The sequence below is a fragment of the Tupaia chinensis genome, unplaced genomic scaffold (assembly GCF_000334495.1).
Source record: "Tupaia chinensis unplaced genomic scaffold, TupChi_1.0 Scaffold000212_1, whole genome shotgun sequence".
Classification (NCBI taxonomy): domain Eukaryota; kingdom Metazoa; phylum Chordata; class Mammalia; order Scandentia; family Tupaiidae; genus Tupaia; species Tupaia belangeri.
In genome coordinates, this window is record NW_006159687.1 from 3422482 (window position 1) to 3429503 (window position 7022).

The following is a 7022-nucleotide window of genomic DNA, read 5'->3' on the forward strand; positions in this document are numbered from 1 at the left end:
AGCCCATGCGCGCAATAGAAAAAAACAAACCCAAAAAAAAAAAAAAAGAAAAAAATCCATGCTTAGTTACACAAATATTGACTTTGGAACAAAAAACTATGATATAAATTATAATTGATTTGGCCCAGCAGGTGGCTGGATCCCACATGGCCCACTGTGAGTCCTAGGCCTGGGGGCTTGAAAACATTTTGAGGATGTGTGTGTGTGTGTGTGTGTGTGTGTGTGTGTGTATACCAAAGATCCCAAGTGGAGACTGGAAAAGAAGGGAGTGTGATGTGGCCATCACCCCTGGGGAGGTGTGGTTTCTCACTCCCCACCCCCCTTTTTCTCTCCAGTAAGCACATGCACCCTATAGCAAAAGAAAAAAAAAATATATATATATATTTATGTACATATGTATGTGTATATGTGTGTATATATATATATGTAGTGTTATATATGTATATGTATGTGCATTATAGATGTATATGTATATATGTGTAGTGTTCTATACATACATATATGTAGCATTATGTGTATATGTGCCATTATATTTTTATACATATATGTAGCATTATATATATGATTGTGTATATATATATATACACACACACACTTATTATATATATGAGTGTGTATATATATATATACACACACACACACACACATGTGTGCATATATATATAGAGAGAGAGAGTCTGGAAATTCATCTACTTTTTTAAATGCTTCATGACTTTCCAGATAACCCGATAATCATCCCTGTGTTTAGAATGTTTTACTAAAGCCTTTTCAAACACGTAGCCATCAGCTGCATGCTTTAAATGACGACATCTTGCACAAATAATCTCTCTGAGACAGAGGCCCCTGTCGATTTGCATGGTTATGAACCAGGCTGTGAAAACTGTCAGCAGTGGAACTCCGACAGCAGATGGCATCGACGGGCTACATTGCCTTAGTTGTTTCTGGAAATGTAAAGGCGAGGCAGTGTGTGTGTGTGTGTGTGTGTGTGTGTGTGATGTTTATTTCAATACCACGAGAGTAATATAGAAAAGCTTTAAATTAAATAGTTCTTTTTATTATAAATAATTTACAAAGAAATCCTAGGGCCTAGAAAGCTTGAGAAATGGAGTTTTTTGCATATGTTGCATTTAGAGAAAAGAATACAGAACACAAAAGTAAAAAATTGGGATTCAGCTCTCCCCTAGTCTTTAACGTTCCCACATCCCTCGGCACCTCACTTTATCCGTAAGCTAGGGCTGACTCCAAGCCATCCTCCCACACGTCTCAAAACCTACTCCTTTTGGACCAGCAGTTAGAGTAATGGCTATGTTGCTGGACTCCCATGTAGTCGACCATGGTTCGAGTCCCGGACCCGGGGGGTTAAACTCACGTCGGGCGCGTGTGCGTGCGTGCCCAAGATCCCAAGAGGAGAATGGAGAAGAAGGGATTGCTGCGTGGCCATCCCCCCGGTGGTGATTTCTCACTTTCTGTCCCTCTGTCTCTCTCTGTCTGTCTGGCAAGCGCACGCGCCATATAGAAAAAAATTTCTCCAAAAAAAAAAATTTTAAATGCCTGCTCCTTTTCCACAGGGCCCCTCCCTGCCTGCACCTGACACACTCACTTGCACCCAGGCTGCTCAAGGGAAGCACCTGGGTAGCTTTAAACCCCCCCTCCTTACTTCTACTAAACTCCAGGTTCTACTCCCAGAAAATCCTGATCCAACCGGTCAGAGTTACGGGAAATACCTGAGTATTGGGTATGGGGAGTTTAGAGCACTCCCCACGTGATCCTAATGTACAACCACGGCTGAGAACCACTGTCCTAGCACAATTTTGATAAGGGAGCGTCAGAATACGTAAAATAAGACAAGGTGAGACCATCCAAATAAAAAAGAGACCTGAATTCCATATTCCCACCTGTGTAAAAGTAACCAGGTACGATCAGTTTTTTTGTTTTGTTTTGCTTTGCTTTGTTTTTTATTTTTTTTTAAGAGGTTTTTGCTATAGGGCGCATGCACTCCCCAGAAAAACAGAGAGAAACAGAGACAGAAAGCGAGAAATCAGCCCCCAGGGGAGATGGCCACGCTGCAATCCCTTCTCCTCCATTCTCCTCTCAGGATCTTGGGCACGCACGCACATGCACCCGGCATGAGTTTAAGCCACCAGGTCCAGGACCACGGTCCACATGGGAGTCCAGCGACATAGCCATTATGCCAACTGCTGGTACCACAAGGTGCAATTGTGAATAAGATTCCTAAAACCAAGTGTCTTCACTGGTGTCTCCCTTCCCTTCCTCCCCAGAGGCCCTCGTGCTTGCCTTTTCTTTCTTAAATCTTTTTCTTTTTGGAGAGGTTTTCGCTATAGGGCGCGTGCACTCGCCAGACAGAGACAGAGAGACAGAAAGCAAGAAATCACCCCCCAGGGGGGATGGCCACGCCGCAATCCCTTCTCCTCCATTCTCCTCTCGGGATCTTGGGCACGCACACACATGCGCTCGGCGTGAGTTTAAGCCACAGGGTCCGGGACGCGAACCGCGGTCAACTACATGGGAGTCCAGTGACACAGCCATTACGCTAACTGCTGGTCCCTTTCTTTCTTAAATCTTAAAAACGTGTTTGTTGTCTCCACAAGTGCCAGAGGCAGAGAGAGACAGAGATGCAGCACCCTAGCCGGATCCTCGTGCTGCAATCCATCCCGGCCTCGTCCAGCCCCGATGGCGTGGCCAGCATACACTGTCCGGCACACCCGTTCTCAGAGCACTCAGGGAGGTCCCTGGGCCTGAACCAGGGCCCTTCCCTCGTGGGACTGCCTTACAGAGCATCGTGCTTTACCATCACGCCAGGGTCTGGCCCCAGCGCCTGCTTGTCTGTCACCCCTTTCTGTTCAGTCCCACCAGGCTCCTCTTGGCTTTGCACCTGTCCCAGATAGAAGCCCGGACCCGGTCTGCCCCCTCCTCCGTCCTGCACACCACCGCCAAATTCATCGAGTTTACTCAAACCAAAGGATGGACACTGCTTTTCAAAGCCTTGGCGTGGCCTCCTCCTGCTTGCCGTGCCTGAACCCCTGCCTTGGTAATAAAGGCCTAGCCCGATCTGTTCCCAGCTGTCCCCTCAGCTGTCATTTCTCACGCCTACCTGAAAAGGAGCCTCGCCTACTCTGTTACCCAGGTGGCCCGCGATTCCCCAGATGTGTTCTGTTTCCAAGGTCGGAATCTGCGTAGAGACACAGAAGCCAGCTCGTCTGCCCCAGATCACGGCGCGGCGGAGCTGGCCTGGGCTGTGTCCGAAGCGCTGTTCTCTCTCTGTGAAGTCCCCTCCAGAGCTACCTGTGGAAAGCTCACCACCCTCCACGGCCGCCGGTTCCTAAAGCTCCCCTGGCCCTCCCTGTCTGTTTCCTTGCTGTTTCTATCTTCAGGGCTCAAATAATGCTTTGTTTACGTACTTCACAAGATGCGGTGACAACGGCGTCACAATGGCATCCCGAGGCTGAGACACTGTCTGTGGCCTTCCCAGTCCCCCCCAGCGGCAGCCAGCTCTACATTCTGCGGGCTCTCAGCGGAGACGTGGGGGAGGACGAGGTCCGTGGAGGCCGGTCCATCGTTCCCAGACCGGCACGTCGGGGCTCCCAACTCCCGGCACAGCAAGACCGTTTCCGGTCCTGCCCTATCAATTCCCTCCTGTCCGGGGCCATGAGACCTCTGCCCACTGCCTGGAAAACCTCACTGCGGCCTGACAAGGGCTGGGCCCTGTAACATTCGGGGAGATGCAAAGCGCGATCGATGGGAAACTAGAACAAAAGAGGTGATTTCCTTCTTCGGAACCTGCGGCGGAAACTGAAAAGCAGGGTGCCGCCAAGTTCTCCTTTCAGGCCTTCTCACCGCGATCCCTTGTCCGTGTGGACAGGGCCAGGGAAGCAGGGGTGAGCAACAGCCAGGAAGCAGCAAGGGGAACGGCAGGTCAGACACCTACTCTTTCTCAAGACACAAACAGCGTTCTAGAAAGGAAAATGCTCCCTGGTTTATAGGAAATTATTCAAGGAACATGAAACAGAAAAAAGGAAATCAGCCCAACACCAGCCTCCGCTGACTTTCCTCCTCGCCAGCTTCCCCTGGGCGGGTGGCTGGTTCGGAGGGCGCGCACTGCGCTGTTCTCACTGTGACCGACCAGGCGCAGACATGGAAGTCGCCCAACTGTTAAATTCTGCACTTGACTGCATCCCTGGGGAGTAAGTTAAATTTAACAACCTCGAGACGGTGAGGCGGCTGGGGGCCTACCTCTCGCTCACCTCCCGGTTCCCTTCCTCCTCTGGCTCTCATACAAGCTGTTCAATGCGGATCTCACTGTCCTGCAATGCCGAGGGGCCGGAGCGGAGGCCGAGTCCAACTCCCTAAACTCCAGCAAGGTCCAGGCAGGAGGGGCAGTGGGCGCTGCCACTCTGTCAAGGCTCCCTTTCTCACCCTGTGGTCAGAAAGCTGCTTCCCTCCTCTTCAGATCTCAGCCGGGTCTGAGAATTAAACTGGCACGGCTACAGGGCAAAGCCTACACACTGGCTTACGAGTGTTTTCTCATAAAGCAACGGAGAACCAAGGAGGCAGTCAGAACCAACCATCAAACGCCGGGCTGGACAAAGACTGGAGACTGAAAATGTGACTACATCACAGGGGAGGCCTACACGCTAGAGAATTCTTCTAGCAGGGCTGGACAGTATTCTCTTGGTCTTGGCCTCTTGTCCTGGGAGAAGGGTGTTGTCTTTCCTTCGACAAATGCTCCTTGACTTCCCCAGAATTATGGTTTCTATGGAGTAAGAGGAGGGGTAGGGCATGGCCACCTGCCCTGGGGGGAAATTCCTCACTTTCCCTCCCATGGCCTGTGTCTCTGGGGCAAACACACATGCCCTGTGGCAAAAACCTTAAAAAGAAAGAAACCAGATCAAAGTGATCTTGCTTGAAAACTTGCCATTTTACAAGTGCCTTTAATTTAAATAGTCAAAATATGCCAGAGGAGCACTGTTTAAACCTTTCATCTCCCTACAACACCTTTTGTTTGAAATAAATCATTATCAAAACTAGACATTTTATCAATATTACTTTGAGAGCCTGCCATGCACTGGACACTGTGCTAAGAGTGGGGCTGAGAAAAACAGGAAGGAAGGAAGGAAGGAAGGAAGGAAGGAAGGTAGGAAAGAAAGAAGGAAGGAAAGAAAGAAGGAAGGAAGGAAGGAAAAAAGAAAAGAGAGAAAGCATTGGCCCCTGCTCTTGAGAAGTCCACAGTTGGGACCAGCAGTAGCGTAATGGCTATGTGGCTGGACTCCCATGTAGCCGACCGTGGTTAGAGTCCCGGACCTGGTGGCTTAAACTCACACCGGGTGCGTGTGTGTGCATGCCCAAGATCCCGAGAGGAGAATGGAGGAGAAGGGATTGCAGTATGGCCATCCCCCCAGGGGGGTGATTTCTCGCTTTCTGTCTGTCTCTCTCTCTTTCTGGTGAGCGCACATGCCCTATAGCAAAAAACCTTTAAAAAAAAAAAGAAGAAAGAAAGGAAAGGAAAAGAGAAGTCCGCAGTCTAATGGAGAAGGCAGACATGGTTTGTATAACTACGGTGTTACGCAGGGGAAGCCCAAGATTCTTTGGAAATAAGAGTGTGAGAGCAGAACTGGGGGTTGGGGTTGGGGATATTTCCCGAAAGAGTTGATGTCAGAGCTGAGGGCCAAAGGATGTGTGGGGGCAGGCCTGGGGGTGGGAGAGGCGTCCCTGCAGGGAGGAGGGGAACCAAGCCCACAGCCAGGTCCAGCACCTTTCCTCCCCCCTCGAGACAGCGCAGGGCCCCACGTCCCCACATCCTCACGCATCTGCATTAATGCATATCACGGGGGGGGGGGTGAAGGAGAGACAGAGATTAGTGAAACATAATTTAAGTTCTGAACTTTGAAGAGGTGCATTTAAAAAACAATCTGGACTGCCACACGGTGTGGTGGTTAAAGCAGCCGGAGCCCACGTGGCCAATGGCAGAGTTTGATTCTGGACCCAACAGCTTGAAAAATACACCAGGCACACGTGCATGCTTGCCCAGAATCCCGAAAAAAGGGAGACTGGAAGAGAAGGATTCCTGTGTGGCCATCTGCCATGGGGAGGCTTTATCATTTTCTGTCTGTCTCTCACTCTCTGATGGGCACATAAGCCCTCTGGCAAATTATAAATATATATAGCCTTATCTGAAAAATATGGGTAAAGGGCAAGGGGGATTTTCTAATCTCTCCAGGTGGGACCAGACTCCAGGGGGCCTTTCAGTCACAAGGCTGGTGTTCACGTCTAAATCACAGGAGACAGATGGAAAGCAAGCCAAAGGCATATCCATGGCTCTTGGATACATTTTTTTAAAGAATTATTTTTATTTAACTTTATTTATTCATTTTTATTTATTCTAATTTGACCAGAGGGGGACAGAATGAACGAGAGAAAAAGCAGGCCGGCAGGTCCAGACCTCGAACTGTGGTCGGCCACGTGGGAGTCCGGCACCCTTAACCTCCAGCCCAGCTGCCGGCCCCAGCTCTTGTATAAATCCTTAACTACACTGGAGATAAGCACAGATGAGGTCATAAGCAATACAGACCCACAGAGGTTGAAAATCTGCCTCGCTGCAGAGGGACACAGCACCGTCCAAAAGTCAGGGCCTGTGGCAGCCCTGTCTGCACAGTGGGGTGACCCCAGGAGCGTGCTCCATCCCTGGGAGCTCTCACACGTCAGCCGAGGTGGCAGGAAGACGGGAGACCTGGGCTAGGAGGGGAGGAGGCAGCAGGTGCCAGGAAACATTGCACTCGTGGGCTCGGCTTATTCCTGGCCTTGCAGTTTTCCTGTTCCACCTGAGGTTCTCCGAAGGTCACGATTCTAAAATCTGCTTTGACTTTCTCATTTAGAGGAATAAGTAACTCCTGACATGACTTGAGCTCGCCGAGCAAGAGTTTTGTGTTCCAGACAACACAGCCCGGGGAGCCCAGAATAACCTAGGTGAGTGCCACGGGCCAGAGGAACGGCAGTGGCTGGGGGGG

At 50.1% G+C, this 7022-nt stretch overlaps 1 protein-coding gene across 1 annotated transcript in view; it reads right to left on the minus strand.

Moving 5' to 3' along the window:
• The window catches only part of LOC114007637 (putative guanine nucleotide exchange factor MCF2L2), a 41395-nt gene that overhangs the window by 25818 nt on the left and 8555 nt on the right, over nucleotides 1-7022 (minus strand). The gene's annotated exons all lie outside the window — the stretch shown is intronic.